General features: G+C 41.0%; 1 long non-coding RNA gene across 3 annotated transcripts in view; it reads right to left on the bottom strand.

Annotated features, from left to right (window-relative positions):
- Positions 1–396: 396 nt before the first annotated feature.
- LOC128410486 (uncharacterized) overlaps positions 397–19,818 on the bottom strand; it is a 54,037-nt gene continuing 34,615 nt past the window's right edge. The window contains exons 1-4 of one of the 3 annotated variants that reach the window (XR_008329524.1): positions 10,113–11,041; positions 9,950–10,025; positions 1,385–1,506; positions 397–1,281 (exon numbers count right to left, since the gene is read on the bottom strand). This is a non-coding gene — a long non-coding RNA (uncharacterized LOC128410486). Of the gene's footprint in view, positions 1,282–1,384; positions 1,507–9,949; positions 11,042–19,818 lie in introns of those variants that run through there. The other 2 variants (XR_008329521.1, XR_008329522.1) reach the window with 2 other exon arrangements.

The following is a 19,818-nucleotide window of genomic DNA, read 5'->3' as shown; positions in this document are numbered from 1 at the left end:
ACTTCAGCAGTTCTGTGGGTGAACTCTTGCTACCTCCTGCTATGGGACTTATCTCTGCTACGGGAAGCCCCCCAAGATACTGGTTGGCGGTTGGATCATGTGGGAAAGGTAGGCATCTGGAGTCAGTGCAGGCACAGAGTGCTTTTCTTCTCTACTCGCTTAATGGTGCGCTGAAAAAATTCATTTTACTACAGTATATTTTAAAAGATAGTGGACAGTGTATCACTCAGCCACACCCACTGTCTTCCTCTTTCACAATTTAATTGATGGATGTACAGATCTACAAATCAACCACAAGTTCAGTTGTGAGTCTTGCCCCTTTCTCCATGCCCACTTTTTAATATGGGGAAAATCTACATACATGCTTTCAGTTACTATATTAATTTTTTAAAACAAAAAAATCAGAAACTTTTATTGTTATCATTCCAAAACTGGTCCAGGGATTGGCAGGAGGCTTCCTGATTACATATTGAGGCACTGAGAGCATCTCTGAAGAAGAAAGTTTCATTGGATTTCTGCATTACTTCCAAATTTATTTCATTTGTTATATTTAACAAGATTTAGACACAGCTTCATCATCCAAACCTCTAAGCCATTTACATAAAATATACATTTAAAAGAATGATAAAATCAAATGTTAAAAACAAGCTGATTTCCTCCCCCACCCCACCTCAAAAAATAATCAGTAAAATGAGCAGTTGTTTGTTTGTTTTAGTAAAACAAAACAAAATTTCATATTAAAGTAGATAACAAATATTCACGTCTAGGTAGGCTTACCTAAATGAAAAAGGTTTTAACAATTGTCAAAAACATTAGAATGAAGGTGCCAGTGAAATATCAGTTGGCAGGGAGTTCCACAGTATAGGTGCTGTCACATCACAGTTAAGGATAAATTCATTGAAAGTGTGAAACAGAAATGTCACTTTGTAAAGGCTTTGCCTGCCTTCACTTTCCAAAGCATCTCACAGTATGATATGGAATGTCAAGGGAAGGAAGCATATTCATTCTTGGTTTCTGTTTGGTCAACATGAAGTCAAATGCTCTCATGCAGCTTCATTATACGATTTTACTTGAGTTTGGTTGTGGCCATGATATTGATGTGTAACGGTGTCCTTAACTGTCATCATTCATTTGGCTCAACATGTTGATTTGCCATTAATAGAAATTATTGTATATGCTATGAGAACAAATTAAGCTTGTTAAATTAACTGTGTTTCTAAGAAATGCTAGGAATTACAGAAATATTGAAGAGCTGGCATCCCACGCTGCAATTTTCAGGATCTAAATTAGGTATGAATGAGACAGAGATGGATTGTTATTGTGAAAATAAGTAGTTATTGACAGATTTTTGTTATTGCTATATTTCCTTTCATTTTATATTTACCTTCAAATTGAAAATAGTGTTGAAATCAGCTGGGCTGAAAGTTCTACTGTGATCCTTTTTTTGCAGACTTTCAATAGGCATTGGGTAAAAAAAGAAAAGGGTGAACACTACAAGCAATCCATCTGCAGACAAGAAGAGAATTACAAAATGTTTTAAGGGACATGGAGCTTTACCTGGAAATTATTTATTAATTAATTTTAAAATAGCCACACATAATTAAAACACATAATAAAACCATTACATTAATGTTAAAATAAGTATCCACAATTAAAATGTACAATAAACAAGCCCATTAAAACAGCCTACCAATTAAAACGGTAAAAACAGCAATTAAAGCAGCAGGTTCAAATCAGAAGATCAGGACAATGCTTGTTTAAACAGGTGTGTCTTCAGGAGCTGGTATGATTCTAGTACGAATGCCAGTACCAATAAGGCCTTTTATATTTCAGCAGAGAGAGCATTCCACAACACTGGTTGCGCAAGTAGAAAAGCCCACCTCTGTGTTGCCACAAGCTGATGAGCGTCAGCCCACGCCAAAACTAACCAGGTTCCATTTGTTGTCTTAATCCTCTTACCATAAAAAAGGACTTCGCCTTAAAAAACAAAACAATTATCGCTCTGCATTTTGTTCCTCCAAATAACCTAGCGTCTATGTCTTTCCCACAATGCTTCCTCTGAATGGTGTTACATCATCATGCATGACAATATTCAATACAGTGGTACCTCGGGTTACAGACGCTTCAGGTTACAGACGCTTCAGGTTACAGACTCCGCTAACCCAGAAATATTACCTCAGGTTAAGAACTTTGCTTCAGGATGAGAACAGAAATCATGCAGCAGTGGCACGGCGCCAGCAGGAGGCCCCATTAGCTAAAGTGGTGCTTCAGGTTAAGAACAGTTTCAGGTTAAGAACGGACCTCCAGAACGAATTAAGTTCTTAACCCGAGGTACCACTGTACAGTATTACTCCTACTCAGAGCAGACGCATTGAAAACAATGGGCATGACTAATTTAGGCCCATGAATCTCAATGGTCTACTCTGAGTAAAAGTTAGCAACAATGTCACTCTGGAGCTGCTCCAAGTAAAGGTCTGCTCTCAGTCCTAAAACGTGATTCTTCTCCTGTTCTCTTGAAAAATTGCAGAAAAGCCACACACGCCAACTTTTTTGACTTGCAAATGGCCTTTGGAAAGGTACTGGAGTGATTTTTAGAGAGCTCCAGCGAAGGCCTGAAGGCTCAGTCCTGCCCAAACAAAGCTGGTAGCACTTTCCCACCAACTCCCTTTGTGCATTCCATCTTGTACCCTGAGGATGCCAAAAGAGCAAGAGCTACTCATCTGACAGCAGTGTATGCACAGACTGCACAGCCTTGTCATTACACAGGCAACGAGAGCAAATCAAGGACACCCTTCAGACAATGAAATAGCTAAAGTGGCTATGGGCCAGCAATGTCATAAAACACGAACCTGTGGAACGCAAGCTGTCATGTATTTCATACCAATTTGCATCCTTACTTATTTATTTATCTTGCCGAAACCCGGCACAATGGAAACAATAAGACAAAGATTCAACTGGCAGAGGTCTCACCTCTATTTTGTATAATTTGATGCTTAAAAGCTTACAAGTAAAACATGTAAATATATGCAGACCTGAGAGTAGGCCTTCAGTATGGAAATTACAGAGAAGAATTTACAAAACCACAGGCCATAAACAAGAACACTGTGATGGCTATAAACACTTAGGCGTCCAGTGGGGATGCCGGGAGTCTCCTTGTCTAAATGCAGTTGTCGATATTCTAGAAGATATGTTTTTATGCCGTGTGAAAAAAGGTTGTATCAGCATCTGACTGCAAGAATCATCCTTATACTCAGGCCATCTCACAGTCTCTGTATGCTGTAAGATGCTGGCATTAGCAGACTTATTCCCCTTGCTATTTATGCACATGCATAGAGCTTTGATTCCTTGTCAGCAGCAATTTTGAACTGAGAGTCATTTTCAAGCCACCGGCCTTTGCTATCCATTAAACACCACTGTGAAAGAACACAGGTATGCTTGAGCTAAGTACTAATTTTCCTTGGCAGCTGGAGGTGAAAGGAAAGAGGTGACATGAAAATACCAAAATTATAGTCAGTTGATGCACAAGAATAAAAGGTGGCAAGACAAGACACACTAAGTTCACGGGGAAAGTATACAAATGGGCACAAAAGTTGCACTTAGGTAAACAAAAACAAAAAAGACAAAATACTGCCAGGGATTGGTGTAACTGCTGGGAACTGATGTCACTAACACTTTTACATTCTAGCATGGTTGAATGTGTCATTCATGAGATTTCCTAAAGTTTTTCTGAGCCTGGTAACATCATGAGATTCCCCCCCCCCCGCCAACTAGCTGCCTTAGATTATCCCCCAGAAATTATGGATACCAATTTTGCCTCTCCATTTTTATGCAAAACAATACCGCTCATCACTAAAGTAGCAGTCCCAAACAGACTTTGCTAGTTGACTCCTGTGGGGTTAGCCAGCTCTTATTCTAAATTATCATATATATCTTTAATGATTTTGTTTTATTCTGATGTTGTCTCTGTCTGCCAACTGTTTTCCTTCGTGCTATTTTTATTGTCAGTTATGCTTTATTTTGCCTTATAGGCTTTACCTCTGTTTTCAGTTGCGATATTGTATGGGTGTGCGGGTGTGGGTATTAGAATTGTTAACCTTGGACTTTTAAGGCAAAGTGACATACAGAGGTTGTAACTCAAGGAAGGTGAACCTCAGGCCCCCAGGGCTTACCCTCTCCAGAGCCACCCCCCTCTCCACCCCTGCTTTGCACTCTGTTTGAGTGCCTTTACATGCTTGGAATGTGTTCTTGATACTTCTTGCTTGCATGGCTGAAATGCAGAGAGGGATGTGTGAGTGGGAAGGCCAAAATTCACAATTTCTGCTCTGTTAACCTTTCTCTCTGACCATGCCCACTTTTGTCATTTGCCCCAACCACCGGTGCCATGTAGCCCCCAGAAAGTTCCCCAGAAGTGAATGTGGCCTCAGTCTGAAAGAGATTCCCAATCTCTGTATTAAATAAATATGTGGCCCTATATTGAGCCATAGCTGAAGCCATATTTCACTTGTGAGCAGCCTTACAGAAGACCACCTCACAATTCTAGACACCACTCTGGGTGCTGTGACTTTTAACAATAACAAACAGGAATAGGTTAAGAAGGTTTCACAGTGGCACCAAACTCGAGAGGAGTGGTTATCTACGCAAAAGAAAGCCTATCACCAAAATTTCTTTTTAAAGATGAGCAGGGAAGGATCTTGGCAATTGAAATTCAAACTCAAGGAGAAAAAATTTTGATTTTAGGAATTTATGCGCCAAATGAGGGGAAATTGGAATTTTACAAGAAGTTGCATGAGACAATGTTGGACTTTATGGATTACAATAACATCATTATGATGGGAGACATGAATGGAGTGGTATCTACAAATATGGATAAAGCACAAAGACAGACTGTAACGAAAGAGGGCAGACTACCGAAAATCTTTTTTGAACTGACTGACAATATGGACTTGATTGATATTTGGAGAACCAAAAACCCACAGTGGCACCAAACTCAAGAAAGCTTCAGTCATTTCACCCTTTTCATTCAGTCTGGACAACCCATAGATTCAACCCATAGAAGTGAAACTGGGATCATTTCAGACACATACCTTTCCTCTTTACTTAAGTTGACTTTCTAAACCACAGAATGGTACACCTCTTCCCTGTATTCTGTTAAGAACAGATAAAAACTGTTAGACGTGTACACAGCTTTTTTCCATGGAGACTGTCATCAAAGAAAAGAAAGGTTCATGGAAGAAAATGAGTCAAACATGAGTCTGACCAAACTGCGGGAGACAGTGGAAGACAGAAGTGCTCTGGTCCATGGGGTCACGAAGAGTCGGACACGACTAAACGACTAAACAACAACATGGAAGAAAAACATAGCATAAATGACTTCCCTGTCATAGCTTAAGTATTAAGCACTATAACTGACTACAGAGTTTAAAACATGAGTTTTACCAAACTGTGGCCTGACCTCACACATTTATTTTTATTTTTAGAAATTGGAAATATTTCTCTCCAAATAGTGGTCAGGCTGCAAGTCTATGCACACTTATCCGAGAGTAAGTCCCACTGAGCTAAAATGAAAATCCCTGCTGGATCTGACCAGAAGCCTATCTATTTTAGCAGTATGAGGGTAAGAGTCCTTTCCTTCTGTTTCCTGGTGACTGGCTTTCAGAGGGATGCTGGTAACCAGTGACTGCCATGAATTTGTCTAATTCCCTTTTAAGGCTATCTAAGCTGGCAGCTCTCACCATGTCTTGTGGAAGAAAGCTCCACAGTTTCACTATGTACTGTGTGAAGTTCTGGATTTCCCACCATTCCATTTCATGAATGACCCTGGGACCTAGTATCATGAGAGAGGGAGACAAAACTCTCCCTATCCACTTGTTCACACCATGCATTTCTGTATATACCTCTATTCTATGTGGGACAGGACTGTCTCAAGCAAGGGTTTCAAGATGTGAAGCCAACTCACTAATTTCAACATCGACTTCATTGAACTGGTCATGTTGTGCAAATACCTGATGATCGTCTTCCAAAGCAACTACTCTATTCTGAACTTAAAAATGGAAAGCGTAATGCTGGTGGTCAACAAAAGAGGTTTAAAGAATGTCTCAAGGCAAATCTAAAAAAATGCAGTATAAACACTGACAACTGGGAAACACTGGCCTGTGAGCGCTCCAAAGGTGTCATGGGCTTTGAAGACACTCGAACTCAGGACGCAAGGGAGAAACGTGCTAGGAGGAAGGCACGCTTGGCAAATCCACACCATGATCAACTCCCGCCCAGAAACCAATGTCCCCACTGTGGAAAGACGTGTGGATCTAGAATTGGCCTCCACGGTCACTTACAGACACATTGTTAAAACCGTGTTTATGGAAGACAATGTTACTCGGCTATGAGTGATCGCCAAAGAAGACGAAGATGAAGAAGAAGAAAAAGAAAAAGAAGAATTAAAAATGCAAATAAAACACAGCAAAGCTAAATTTTGGCCTCACACAGAGCACCATATTATGAAAGATTATCAAAGTCTGCCCTTGGCTCGCTTGTATATTGTGGGGATCCTGGGCCCACATAAGGATATGTAAATGCCTTTGGATGGAAATGTGAATTGATGGGAATTGTAGTCCAACAACAGCTAGAGGGCACCATGTTGCTTACCCTGATGCATGTTTGTTTCTTTAGAGAAAATGTGATAAGCAGGAAAATGGAGAGCTGTACTTTTCAGGTACACCCAATTTGGTAGTAACAATGCATTTTGGTCAGAAATTGGATAATATACAAATGTTTCCCATAGATAGAATGCAGATATTGCATTTGTGCTTTAACCTATATTCGCATTATGACATATGCAAATGATTCAGGCAGGTGGTGGGGGGGGGGAATCAAAGCTTAGATTGGGCCATGCACCAGACTTTGTGTTCTCAGTGCCCAGCCCAGCCCTGAAACATTTGAAGCAATCTAGAGAAAGGAGTGCCTTTGAGCCTGCCCTACCCTGCTAACTGAAGTGAAACAAGTGCTTGTGAAAAGGAGTGAGCACTTCCACGGTAACTGGTGTGTTTTTCAGAATCCAGCACCTTTCAGTTTTTCAGCAGAGCACAATAAAAGGTGCTATGCACCAACTAGTGCCATTCTCCCTATTCCTGTCCAAAACAGTTTTGCTAAGATATTGTTTTCATAAAGGTCTGGAGATCAAAAAGCATGAAAGACAAGCCAGTGGGACATTGCACCAACCATGCTATTACAGCATGCATCCTGACAAACCTGAGTAAATCATGCTACACATTACACTGGACTCCTGCATATCTGAAATGCAGAGTTATTTGAACCACCTACCTGCTGTAATCACAGTATTGTAAAATGGGTGGGTGCACAGTGTTCAGCCTGCTGAGATCTATTTCATGACTCCCAATGCATACCAGATTCTAGACTGGCAGATTACTATATCTGTGTTCTGCTGCCTGCCTGTCAGAGTGAATAAGTGGTTTAATTTACAGTTGCGGGACTTGAAATTGAGAGGGGGGGAAGCAATTGGGGGGGGAGCCTGCATATATCCTAGTGAACTTTCACATCAACAAACTGTTGCACATTTGAGTCATTCAAAATGCTTTATTAATCTCTAAAATTCTATCTACACTTTTTTAAAAAATTGACAACCTGCAGTGAAGTCCACATATACTACAAGGCTCTTCCTGTTTTATTATACAGGTTTAGTATGGAAAGCTGTTTCCCACCAATGAAAGTGCCAGGCAACCTGATGTACTGGGGAACCTGGCACCCAGGTACCCTGACAGGGGATTTAAAGGGAGAGAGGTTGTCATTCTCTGGCTCAGTAATATGTAAAGCCTACTGGGAGGGCTTTTAAACTGTGGCTTATTTAAATCTAACTTGCTTCTCTCTGTTGCACTCATATTTTACACTTAAGACATAAGCAACACTTCATGCATTCTACATTTTTAGAATTTTCATGTTTCATTTAATAGTTCCCCACTGCTGCATAACCCTGTCCCTTTGGGGGGGGAAAACCACACACACAGAGAGAGAGAGAGAGCTCATGTGAATAGGTCTCTGTGTTGAGCAGGTGGTGCCTGGGTCACCCAGGTAAACCAAGTACAGTGGTACCTCGGGTTAAGAACTTAATTCATTCAGGAGGTCCATTCTTAACCTGAAACTGTTGTTAACCAGAGGTACCATTTTAGCTAATGGGGCCTCCTGCTGCTGCTGCGCTGCCGCTGCCGTGCAATTTCTGTTCTCATCCTGAAGCAAAGTTCTTAACCCAAGGTACTATCTCTGGGTTAGCGGAGTCTGTAACCAGAAGCGTCTGTAACCTGAAGCGTATGTAACCCGAGGTACCACTGTACTTCCACTAAGTGGGAGGACCCTCAACAGTTGCCAAGAATAATGATGGGGAACGTATCTCCTGTGCTCTTGCCAGACTCATCATAGTGGACCATAGTTAGCATATGTGTTATGCTAACCACTGGAACTCTCTGAGCAGTGCTAGGAGGGAGCATAGACAAAGAGAAGTGAAAGGGTGGCTATATTAAGCTCTCATAATCCTAGAACTCTGGGCCATCCAAGGCAATTGAATGTTGGATGATTCAGAAAAGACAAACAGAGCACTACTTCACACAGTGCATAGGTGAACTATGGAATTTGCTCCCACAAAAGGCAGTGATGGTGACCAATTTGAACTAGACAAAGTCATCGAGGATAAAGCTATCAAGAGCTATTAGTCATGATGCAGAGTAACAATTTCTGGAAATCACAAGTTAGCTGAGAATCTTGGTTGTGCTGAGGTGCACATGTGCGTAGCCAGGATTTATGTTTGTGGGGGCAGGCTTTATGCTGGGCGGGAACCTCAGTTTTTAAGTATTTCTATTGGTTTACTTGATTGGGGGGAGGGGACAACTGGTTGCAGGCTTCCCATCAACATCAGTTTGGCTTTTGTGGGAAAAGAATGCTGGACTAGATGGGCCTTTTGATTTTACAACATTTAGCTTGATAAGTCTATGTTTGATGAAGAAGCACATAAACTGCTTTCAGGGAACCAAAGCATTTTAATTTTATCTTTTGAAATTGATTTCTATGCAATTTACACACATTTTACTTACTAAGCAAAACTAAATTACAGTGGTACCTCAGGTTAAGTACTTAATTCGTTCCAGAGGTCCGTTCTTAACCTGAAACTGTTCTTAACCTGAAGCACCACTTTAGCTAATGGGGCCTCCTGCTACCGCTGCGCTGCTGCTGCATGATTTCTGTTCTCATCTTGAAGCAAAGTTCTTAACCCGAGGTACTGTTTGTGGGTTAGCAGAGTCTGTAACCTGAAGCTTATGTAACCCGAGGTACCACTGTATATTGATTTAACCAAAACACCTTTTGAATTCCCAAGTCATGTTACAACTTTTTAGCACCCTTCATTTTTGGAATTTGGAATTTGAAAAATTCAGCACACCCTACCACCCCATCCCCACCATGATGTAAGAAGCTCCAACAGATTTATTTAGAAAAATATATATATTAGACACAGGTGATAAGAACATCTTAATTTTCACTTAAAGTCAAATAACTGTAGCTAATGGGGAGTTGCTAAAAGGTTAATAAAAGTACCAAGCAATGGCAAAGCTTCAGCATGTAACTGTATAAAATAAATGCACAAATGTATCTAAAAGCAGTGGCTAGAATGACATTAATATATATTTCTCATTCTTCCCTTGCTATGGGCTTAACCTCTGAGATGCTTCGGAGAAATACTCTATTACTTACCCTTTAGTGAGCATCTCTATCGCCTACATATCAAATTTGCATATGTCAATTATTGCAGAACCTACGCATCAAATTCAGCACTTGTTACAGGCTGTCTGATTGGCACTTTGATCCTAAAGGGAATTATGTTTCAGTCCTCAATCCAGTTATATCTGAAGTAGTCCCACAGATTTTGATGGGCTCACACTAGAGTAACTACCTTGAGGAATGCAGTTCAATTCCCTGTAGGGAATCCACTTAGGGCATGCTTCTCCGAGTCACTGGGGAATCAGTATCTTTAAGATAAAAATTTAATAGCATCATTTATTAAATTAAATTAGTTAGCACTAGTCTAGCAATTGATGCTACAGCACCTGACATACCTGTTCACTGCATTCTGTAGGGCTGTTATTCATATGGAACATGCCTGTAGTATAAAGTGAGTCAATATGCAGAATAGAAGAAGAGGAGGAGGAGGAGGAGGAAGAGGAGGAGTTTGGATTTGATATCCCGCTTTATCACTACCTGAAGGAGTCTCAAAGCGGCTAACATTCTCCTTTCCCTTCCTCCCCCACAACAAACATTCTGTGAGGTGAGTGAGGCTGAGAGACTTCAAAGAAGTGTGAGTAGCCCAAGGTCACCCAGCAGCTGCATGTGGAGGAGCGGGGAAGCAAACCCAGTTCCCCAGATTACAAGTCTACCACTCTTAACCCCTACACCACACTGGCTCCCATGTTTTTCCAGAAGGAAGACAAGAGCATTAAAAATTAAAAACAATTGGCGCTTTTCTTTCCAGTTTGTGGTATCAGAACTTCAGCAACAATTATAACCTGACTGCCTGCCTTGGCAACTTTTGGACCAGCATGACCTGCTTAGACTTTTGACACGCTGCAGCTCCATTTATATTTTCCAGAAGAACATGTGCCTTGGAGACACGCACTTTGTGTCCACCGACTTAAGCACTAATATTAGTATCTACTGGGAAAACCCATCAGCGACAAGATACCCAACAAGACACCATCAAGTCCTGGTGAAGAGAAGCCAGGATGGTGCAAATATGGTGAGCGGTCTGTGGTAGAGAGAACCAGCTAGGCTGCTCACATTGTGGGGCAGAAGATAGAGGGCCCTTAATTACGTCCATAAAGCCCACCTTTGACTCCTCCCAGTTTTAGCCAAATTATGCCTCTGTAGCCTTTTAAAAACAGCAACCAAAAGAGTACCAGGGGTCCTCAAACTTCTTCAGCAGGGGGCCAGTCCACTGTCCCTCAGACCTTGTGGGTGGCCAGACTATATTTTGAAGAGAAAAAAATGAATGAGGGACAGTGATGAGCGGCACACGAAAGGCTCCAGAGAGGGGCTGCTTTAAATGGCGGCTGCTCGAGAGGGGCACTCAGCCAACTGCGGCTCCTTCCTTTGGCAAGAAGGGAAGGTTCTGGTTGTGCAATCTAGCCGTGTATTTGAAGAGCTGTTAGTGTGATTAAAAGCACACAGGCAGAATGCCCTCCCTCATCTTCACCATCAATTTTCCCACACAGCCTATTTTTAAAATGCCAATTTCACAGCAATTTACAGTGCAGACTTAACCATGTCTACTCAGAGGTAAGTCCCATTCATTTCAGTGGGGTTTACTCCCACTGTCCCACTTACGTGGGATTAGGGTTGCAGCCTAAATATTTGAGAAACTGAGTAGTTTACACTTGTCAGTTTCCCTTTATTCAATATGTGTTTCCTTCTCAGACTTGCTGTCATGTGGATTATTTTTATTTCTTGTTCTGGGTTTGAAGCAAGGAAGCATGAGACTTTTGGTTGTAGAAGGTGAGGCTGCCAAAGTTTACTTGCCCGCCTGCCTGCCTGCCTGCCCACGTGACCTGCCTCCTGCTGCTGTGGGGTACACCAGACACATCTTGTTTGCTGTGGAAAGGGAAGAGGTCTGCTTTTAGATGCAAATTTCAGTGTAATATCTGCCTTCCTTCATTCTAGGCTGTTTCTGATTCTTAGACTAAGGGCTGAGATGAGTCACAGGGGGCTAACTTATAGGCTCTTTCACAATCCTCTGCAATAAATTGGTTTTGTGCCTTGGTTCCAGGTTTTTGGTTCTTGGTTTTTAAAAGATTCCTCCAGCGCCCCCCCCCGCCCCCGTTTCCCAGAGTTGACAACCTTTTTACGGCGCTGCCAGCAGCTTTGCAGGGCTGGAGGAGGCGGGCAGCGGCTGGAGGGTGGCTCCTCCAGTGGGGAAGAGGCGGAGGCTCTGGACCCAGCGCTGCTTCAGCAAGACGGGTGAGGGCAGCAAGCTGATACCGGGAGGCGCTGTGCCCAGCCTCTGCCTCTTCCCTGGTGGCTGTGCCACAGTGGCCATGGCAGGTGGAGGCTCCAGGCACGGCGCTGCTTCAGCACAGCATGGCGAGGCGGGCAAGGGCAGCGAGCTGATGCCGGGAGGCGCCGCATCCAGCCTCCGCCTCTTCCCTGGCGCCCTCCAGAATTTGGCGCCCCGGCGCCCGGCGCCACTTGCCTCTATGGGCAAGATGCCCCTGCTTGGTTCATGTAATAGACAGAATGCAGACTCCTTACAAGGTAATGCAGGATGTTCAGCTGAGTTGCCCCCAATCTTTCCTTTTTTCAGCTTTAACCAACCGGCCTGAGACTTCCAGGTATAGGGTGGTATATAAATCAAATAAATAATAAAAATAAAAGAAGAATAACATCAAAATAAGGTCATCCCTTTCACCCAGTACTGAACTCTTTTGTATCCCCTGCAATAGCTCCAACAGGCAATTATTACAGTCTACATTTTTTATTTTTTATTTATTTTATTTTTTGCATTGCACTGCTAACATTTCTCTCTGTCCCCCCTCAACTTGGGGTAACATTTCATGCAGCCAGTGAAGTGTTTCTAGTCTGTGAAAGCTTATGCCGCCACCGCCACCATTATTATTATTATTATTAATATATGTTGCCCACCTGACTGGGTTGCCCCAGCCACTCTGGGTGGCTCCCAACAAAATATTAAAAACACAAGAAAACATCAAACATTAAAAACTTCCCTGAACATAATAAATGTGTTAGTCCTTAAATTGCCACAAGTTTTTAGTTGAGTTTTGCTACAACATGGTTGCTCCTCTGGAAATAATTCCAGCAGGAATTTTTGGGGGGTTAGGGTTAGGCTACAAAGACAAAGGTCACCTCCAGCTGTCGCCATTTTGTGGAAGGGATTCTATCACATACTGTAGATTTAGGTTTGTGCAATTAAATCGGATAAAATCGCTCTGTAGTAACAAAATCACTGTTGTTTTTAATTTGTTTTGCAGTTAGGAAAGTGATGGGGAAATGCATTCCAAAGTATGTCCATATACGGAATGCTGTGGCCGCAAGCAATTTCTTTGCGATCTTGCAAATAAAGCTCAACAACTTTTGTGTCTGAATCTTCATGGCAACCCTAAATCAGAGTGAAATAAGGATAGGTGTTATTGTCATATAACCTTCCTGCAAACAAATCAGAATAAACTCTCAATAAAGAGCATACATCATATAATCTCTGCATGAGCTTTGTGCATTAAAGTAAATGCTTAAGAAACAGGTCATCTGGAGGAGCCCAAAGTTCTGAGGTCCATTTTTCTTGCAAATACCCAAAAATATTTTTTCCTTTACCTTATTTTTGCCTTCCTTAAAAACTCCCTGTGGCTGTTTGTCCATATCTCTTGTCTATTTAATGCAAGTGAAAACTGCAAAATGAAACTGAGTCATTCTGGCATCGTTAAGAAAGTGCAAGAAGAGACTCTTGAACAGCCAGGGGACATAAAGGCCCTCCTGCCATCTTATAATGCTCTTTGTCATTTCAATGTGAACTGCAGCAATAAGTGTATGAATCATAAGCAGACTTGAACTCAGGTATGCAATTGACTTTTAATTAGCGTTTTCATGCCCCACTCTCCAATCCAGTAGTAAAATTAGTGTCACCCACCCCTTTATTGATCATTAAGATTAGTGAAACTGGGGGGGTTGAACGTCCCGTTGGAAATGTTTAGTTGCTTAGGAAGCTGCCTGGCTTTCTTTGTTTATTTGTTCTTGTACTTGCACTTCTGCCGCGTTAACTCATGGAAATTGCTTAGGGACAGATTTAAATCAAAACAGACAGTTTCCATTTTTGCTCTGTAACTAGAATGGTGACATTGGTTTCAAATGTGCTGCTGGTGAGAGGCAGGCAGGCTTGTAATATTTGTTTACCTTTTGCATGGAGCACAGTCGACACCCCTCCGTGGAAAATAAGGAGGCTTTCTTTGCAGTGTGATGAACCAAGCTTCTTTAAACAAGATGGGGTGGGATGGCTGGAGATTTGGCTCTGTTCTGATTCTTTTGAAATATAGATGCACGGGCCTTCTCTGCTTCAGGGGCTTCAAATATTAACCACACACTTACCAGTCATTAAAATCCTCCCCAAACATTTGGCACACAAGCATCAGCGGTCCTGGGATTATGGTTCAGCAACTTGAAAGTGTTTGTATTTCTTCTGTATTGGGCATCTTTTGCTTACCCAAGCGGACAAGTCCCTTTTTGGTTAATCCTCTCCTTTTTTTGTGACTTGCCTATCCCTGTGGGATTTGGACCATGAAGGCTATTTGTTCCATTAGTTCGGCAGTTCCTAAATTCTAATCCCTAGTAAAGCACTAGCTCACTGCCTGACCTTGGCAAGTTGCTTGACCTCCCTTTGCCTCAGTCAATCCAGCTGGAAAATTGGGTAAAAAGCAGGACTCTAGGGAGAACCAGATGTTGCATCTGAAATGTAATGTGCAAAGTATGCACTGCACAAAGTCGACAGTTTTGTTTGGCATTTATTTGGCAATTTTATTTGGCATTTTCAGGACAGAGCTAGAATACTTTTATAGAAGTAAAGCCTGGAGGCCTTATTGCAGGGAAATGGTAGACCTTTCTTGTTACTGTTGCATTTCATATGTTAAGATTGGGAAGTTTTGTTTCAACAAAAAGATAAAGAATGATCTAGGCAGTGCGATGTTCTGTGCCAGAGCTCCACTATACACTTTTGAAGGTGTCACACAATATAAAAAACAATGTACTGTTTTAAATTTGTATTTTGTATTTATTTGTGTACTGTACATTGCTGCAATGTTTTTGAATGGTGGCTGGTGGTTTATAAATTCTTTAAATAAAATAAAGAAATATTGTAACAGGTTTTTGAGCCAGAATTGATACTTTATTATTTTCACTATTAATTCTAAAATAATTTAAAGCTCTGGAGCCTACTTACCTACATACCGAAGCCTAATATTTGTTGGTGTTTTGGTTGTTTAAAGGAAAAATCTAGGTTGGGGCAAGTACTCTTTGGTGAGAGAATCCCAGCAGAGATTTAAAATCACAAAATGTGTAGCAAAGTAAAGCTTGGAAATATAGGCTGTTAGAGCTTTAAAAATTTCCCTCTCTAAGTTGCTTCCAAAGATCCCTACTTCCCTTAGCATAGAAAAAGAACACATTTGGTAAGTTAAAAATTTACTTACAAACTCTTCAAAGGTCAGATTCATGTGCTTTTTCATATAGCAGTCAGAAAACACAGGCAGTAAAATTAGGTTCCAAAGTGGTGAAAGCTTCTAAATTATTTGTATAGAATAATTGTCAACTGCTCTAAGATCTTCAGATGAAGAGCAGTATACTAATTTAATTAATAATAAACATAAACACAAGGATGACTTGCGTAAGCCACATGGTCTGAGCTTGGAGCAACCAGCCCAGACCTCCTTATTTGTAGGAGTTCACATGGTGGAATGGAAGAACAAAGAGATTGATAACCAGGCCTAGCTAAGCCTGGCAGGAAAGCTTACTCTAAGGTCTTAACCAGGATTTTTTCAGCTGGAACACATAGGAACCGTGTTCCAGCACCTCTCAGGGGGGCCCAGAAGTAGGGGGGGGGAGACCTTACCAGCCTCAACAAAACCCCACTGTGCCTCTGGCTCATGAGGAGCCCCCCCCCCCCGAACCTGGAGCAGACATCCTCCAGAAAGGGTCTCCTTGCGAGCCAGAGGTGCAGCAGGGTTGTGCTGAGGCTCTTCAACCTCCTGGCCTCTTTCCTAGCTGGTACACAGGAAGAAGCGTCCCTGCATGTCAGCTCTTCAAGCCGCCTTGTCTCTCCTGCTTGTGCGCACGAGCTGGAAAAGCAGGGCTGCTTGGTGGACTGGCAGAGCTGAGACACCGGGAAGAAGCCTCTTGGCGCCTCAGCAGACCAAGCCCCCATGCTGCTCTGGCGCTTCTCTGAATTTTGCAATACTAGCCACGGAATGTGTACAAAAATACATATACTAAGGTGAAGTGCGAATATATTTGTAAATAAAATAGTATACAAACATGCATTATATTCAGGAAAATTACACTGCAAAAATAAGTATGTTAGGCAAAATTGCATACAAAAATCTGTATCTTGGCAGAAATTAGGAGGAAAAGGTGAATAAATATTAGGAGAAATCCAGACTAAAATGCTGATGAATTTTCATGAGGACTTTAAAAAAAGGCAAACTGGTGTCAAAATGTGGAGAACTGAACTTGGCACAACAAGAAAGTCACATATTCACCCATTTCTTGACACAAAAACAAAATTCAAGGAACAAAGTGCAACATGCAAAAATTTAAAGCAACAAAATCCTACTTTTTTTAAAAAAAGAAATAAGAACCATATACATCCATCTCTAAATGTCCCCTCCCAAAAATGTCAGAGAGGTCAGAAATAAACCCCTCAAGTAGTAGCTCCTCCTAATAAGGGTCCCAGTTGTGGGGGGAGGCAGGGGGGCAAGTGGAAACCTTGACCCTGGGTGGTTCAACAGAATCTTTTTCCCTTAGGAAACAAAATATATCAGTGCATGAGGGCTATGGAATGGTCCATCTTTTATTTTATTTTTTGTCCATCTGTGCCAACGGATTCATACACTGTATCTGTCATCTTAAAAATGTCAGCTATTGCTATTGTGGCTTATATTAACATTGGTTTTGCTTCCTCCTTCCTGGTTCATTGCCTTAACAAAGAAGACCTTCATGAGCAATCAGGGCAGTCAAGCCATATCAAGCAGGGAAACGGAGAAGCATCGTAACCTTTTCTCAAACAAAGATGACTTGTGGCAAAGACTTTAGCATATTCTGTGGGCCCATAGCAAACAGAGGGGAGTAGGCTGCCTCCTGCTTGCTGCTTGCACTTATAAACACTGGAATTGACCTTTTAATGCCTCTGACCCATGTCCCTAACGTCACTTGGTAAGCCTGATACATTTTATAAGCTCCAGCAGGGGATCCCAATAGTTTCCTTTCCTCCTCCTGACCTATGCTAATTTCTGTTGGAATTTTAAACTCTCTGTCCAACCAAACACCATCTTATACTACAGGCAGGGAGCCATGATATTGATTGGTCTTTGTTTACCTTTGAGCTTCTTAGTTGCCCTTTTGCAAAAGTATTCAAATGGCTTATAGAGTTAGTAATGAATGTAATAGAACTGTGGCATGTCCACCTTGGTCCTCTCAGTGGCCACAGCATACGGTAATTATAAAAGACTATGGGTTGGTCACACTTAGGTCCCATTGAACCTCTTCACCTTGATTTCAGTAGGTTCTAACTGAATCTGGGTCCATCCCATGACGAGCACAGGCTGCACACCGAGAATTATTGCAGACTCAATATTGCTCTGCCCCCACCACTGGCTTACTCTCAGTGTGAGGAGGTGGACTAGATAGGCATATGGGAGGTAGAGATGGGTTTGTGCTAAGTGGCTAGATGAGATGGCACACACAGCACTTATTAAAAAATCAAAATGTGTCCATGGTAGTAGCTCTTCAGAGTTTCGGATGGGGGACAGACATTGCCAGCCCTTTAGTCCCATGAAGCAGTTGTGGTCATAAAAGTACTTTTCACCAGCTTTGGTTGGTACTCCAGTTGTACTCCTATATGAGGCCTTTGCCATGTAATTCTTACCCCGGTGATTTCTCAATTTATTGTAATGTACTGTGCCTTTAAAAAAACAGCTGGTCTGTACCAGAATGCAGCAACTGCTTCCTTGAGAACATTACATAAATCTGCCCACCCCCCAAAAAAATATTTTGTTTCTGAAATGGTTTTGTCCTTAAATGGCCAAGACCAGGATATGTGAGGATATGACTTATCTCATATGACTCTGCTGTTTCCCCCACCCCGAAAAATAAGATGTAATTCAGAGATGGTGCTCCCAACACAAGATTGTAATATAGTGGCTTCAATTTGTGGAATTCCTTCCTGAGGAGATTTCAGTAGATGAATTCCACTGGTCCTTGAAGAAGGGTTGTTAACGCTGTTTTGTTGTGATTCTCCTTTTGAGTTTCATACCGCTGATTTTATGTTGCCTCCTGCTGGTTATATTGATGATTTTAGTCATAGGGTGGGTGGGTGGGTGCACACACTTGTGTGTTTATTATTTCAATCCATTGTTAGACGGTTTGGCTGAAAAGCTGCTTATTTATTGAAATAATAATAATAATAATAATAATAATAATAATAATAATAATAATAATAATAATTTAAAATAAATAAATAAATAATCAATTTATCCTTACATTGCTGCAGCTAAAACTGATCCATGGATTGCTAAAGTTTAACTGATTCCTGCTTTCCTCTTGTGTCTGCAGCCCAGTTCCCTAATTCAATCTGTGTGAATGCCATTTGCATGAGCCTGTCAAACTCTGAAATCAATGGCGGGGCAATGCTCTTGGTGCTGTCCTGTTGGAGAAGTGAGATCTTCTCATGCTCAGAACAGGTCCTGTTCCCCCATAATTCTGCTGCATGCGGTTCATTGCAGGGAAAGTTGCCAAGCTCCTTTGCTGTGTAGTTTTAGCTGACTGATAAAGAAGCTCTTATTTATGCAGGCATTTTAAATTATTTTATTGATTCTGTCTGGTTTGTCTTCCAGCAATTTTTGATTGTTGCTATTTGTTCTTTTAATGTTTGTCTGATTGATTTTCATTTGCTTTCATTGTCTGATTGGACGTGGCTTTCAGTATTTTATAGAAAGAATTTTATAGAAAGGCAGAATGGATGTGTTTTAAAATAAATATAAATTAATAATAAGAACAACAATAATTTATGTCTCGCTTCTACTCAGAGTGGCTTGCAACTAAATATATATGATAAAACCCAGCAAAACACAATATAATAATCAACTTACAATTCCTTTATTCGGCAGGATACTTCACTCAGTCCAGTGGTAATCAACAGCATATTATATCCAATTAAAGTTACATGTAATAATGTGCCTCTAATTGTTACGTATATTTTGGGGGGATTTGTAACCTATAGCCAGCTGCCATTGCTACCATAGAAGGCAGTAGCAGAATAAAGTAAGATTTGAAAATAGACAGTCACACGAAGGGCAAGGGAACCTCAACTCATGTTATCTTCAAAATGCAGTTGAAGGTGTTTATCACCTCTCGGAATGGGACTTTGAAAGATGAGTCATGTGGTGAATTTTAATATTCAGCTTCCCTTCATCCCTGTAACATCATGACAGCACCTTGCCCTGGAAACAAACTCAGTATCTTTGTATTAAAGGCTTCTTCTTACTCATAGCCAAATGTATGTATCGTTACCAGATAAAATATGTTTTTAAACCTGATAAACAATGATATTTTTGTCTTTTATCTGTTTTTTAAAAACTTACGGTACTAATGCTCTGCCCTTGATCCATTTGGTTAGGACACACTAATTGACACACAGAAGTTTATATTAGATATAGATAGATAGATGATAGGTAGATGATAGATGATAGATAGATAGATAGATAGATAGATAGATAGATAGATAGATAGATGATAGATAGATAGATAGATAGATAGATGATAGATAGATATAGATAGATAATAGATAGATAGATTAGATAGATAGATAGATAGATAGATAGATGATAGATAGATAGATGATAGATAGATAGATGATAGATAGCTAGATATAGATAGATGATAGAGATAGATAGATGATAGATAGATAGATGATAGATAGATAGATAGATAGATAGATAGATAGATAGATAGATGATAGGCAGACTGATTTCTTTTCCCTTAGGCAGGCTTCCTTTTTTT

Source organism: Podarcis raffonei, chromosome 1 (genome assembly GCF_027172205.1).
Source record: "Podarcis raffonei isolate rPodRaf1 chromosome 1, rPodRaf1.pri, whole genome shotgun sequence".
Classification (NCBI taxonomy): Eukaryota; Metazoa; Chordata; class Lepidosauria; order Squamata; family Lacertidae; genus Podarcis; species Podarcis raffonei.
This window is presented reverse-complemented; position numbering and strand designations above follow the sequence as displayed.